This window comes from Hyaena hyaena, unplaced genomic scaffold, assembly GCF_003009895.1.
Source record: "Hyaena hyaena isolate Hyena2069 unplaced genomic scaffold, ASM300989v1 scaffold_632, whole genome shotgun sequence".
NCBI lineage: Eukaryota > Metazoa > Chordata > Mammalia > Carnivora > Hyaenidae > Hyaena > Hyaena hyaena.
The window spans coordinates 297,601-299,984 of record NW_024081263.1 but is presented as its reverse complement, the minus strand read 5'-3'; positions in this window follow the sequence as shown (position 1 = coordinate 299,984).

The following is a 2,384-nucleotide window of genomic DNA, read 5'->3' as shown; positions in this document are numbered from 1 at the left end:
AAAATTCTTAGAAGTGGACATTGCTAACGATCTGATATGAGAGTTTATTACGATGTAACTGACAAGGAAACTCAGTTATTTCTGTGACACAAACATAGAAACTGGTTTTTCCACGCAAAGAGAAAACAACTTTATTTCCATTTTCTTATCAAGGGCAGACAAATAATCCAAGAAAACATTGTCTTTTTAATAGAGAGAAAGCAGAATTTTATTTTTTTTAATGTTTTTTATTTATTTCTAGGAGAGAGAGAGAGAGACAGCGTGAGCAGGGGAGGGTCAGAGAGAGAGGGAGGCACAGACTCTGAAACAGGCTCCAGGCTCCGAGCTGGCAGTCAGCACAGAGCCCAACGCGGGGCTCGAACCCACAAACCGCGAGATCATGACCTAAGCGAAAGTCGGACGCTTAACCAACTAAGCCACCCAGGTGCCCCGAGAAAGCAGAATTTTAATCTTATACCAGTGTATTTTTTTTATATTGAAAGAGAGAGCGCACCAGTGGGGGAGAGAGGCCCAAGCGGAGAGAAAGCATCTTAGGCAGGTTCCATGCTCAGTACAGAGCCCGACACAAGGCTCAATCCCACTACCCTGGGATCATGACCTGAGCCAAAATCAAGAATCAGATGTTCAACCGACTGAGCTACCCAGGCGCACCTATACCAGTTTATTTTTAAAATCCATTTATTTTGAGGTGCCTGGATGGCTCCGTTGGTTAAGCTTTCCATTCTTGATTTCGGCTCAGGTCATGATCTCACAGTCATGAGATGGAGTCCCAAGTCGGGCTCCACACTGGGAGTGGAGCCTGTTTAAGACTCTCTCTCTCCTTCTATTTCTACTCCTGCCCCGCTCATTCTCTCTCTCCTCCCTCCGCCCCCGCAGTGTCAATAAATAAATAAATAAAATCCATTTATGTCAACTTTAGTCCATCCTGACCATACATAAAATTCCTTTCCAATGATTTCCCTTCACAAAACTTCTACAATTGGCTTTTGCACTCAGATTTTGCCCCCAAGCCATTTCTCTCCAAACAACCAGCCTCATTGTAGGACAAAATTACTTTCTTTTTTCTTCAACAACAATTTATCCCCAATAGAAACCCTAGAAGTAGACTTACAACTATATGGTCAACTAATCTTCGACAAAGCAGAAAAGAATACCCAATGGAAAAAAGACAGTTTCTTCAACAAATGGAGTTGGGAAAACTGGACATCAACATGCAGAAGAATGAAACTGGACCACTTTCTTACACCACACACAAAAATAAATTCAAAATGGATGAAAGACCTAAATGTGAGACAGGAAACCATCAAAATCTTAGAAGAGAACACAGGCAGCAACCTCCTTGACCTAGGCTGGAGCAACTTCTTACTAGACATATCACGGAAGGCAAGGGAAACAAAAGCAAACATGAGCTATTGGGACCTTGTCAAGATAAAATCCTCTGGGAGTGCCTGGGTAGCTCAACTCATTCAGCATCTGACTCTTTATCTCGGCTCAGGTCATGATATCGCAGTTCCTGGGATTGAGCCCTTCAATGGGCTCTGTGCTGACAGAGTGGAACCACTTGGGATTCTTTCTCTCCCTTTCTCTCTGCCCTCTCCTGCTGTCTCTCTCTCTCAAAATAAATAAATAAACTTAAAGGAAAAAAAAACCCTCTGCACGGTGAAGGAAACAATCAACAAAACTAAAAGGCAGCCTATGGAATGGGAGCGGATATTTGCAAATGACATATCTGATAAATGGTTAGTATCCAAAATCTATAAGAACTTATCAAATTTAACACCCCAAAAAAAAAAACAGTTAAGAAATGGTCGGAAGACATAAATAGACACTTTTCCAAAGAAGACATCCAGATGGTTAACAAACACATAAAAAGATGCTCAACATCACTCATCATCAGGTAACTACAAATCAAAACCACGATGAGATACCACCTCACACCTGTTAGAATGGCTAAAATTAATATAAAAAACAACAGATATTGGTGGGGATGCAGAGAAAAGAGAACTCTCTTGCACTGTTGGTAGGAATGCCAACTAGTGAACTCACTATGGAGAACAGTACGGAGTTTCCTCAAAAAACTAATGATCTACCCTATGATCCAGCAATTGCAGTACTAGGTATTTATCCAAAGAATACAAAAATACAGTTTTGAAGGGATACATGCACCCCAATGTTTAGAGGATATTATCAACAATAGTCAAATGTCCATCAGCTGATGAATGCATATAAGAAGAAGTGGTATATATATATATATATATATGGTACATATATATATGGTACATATATATATGGTACATATATATATATGGTACATATATATATGGTACATATATATATGGTACATATATATATATGGTACATATATATATGGTACATATATATAT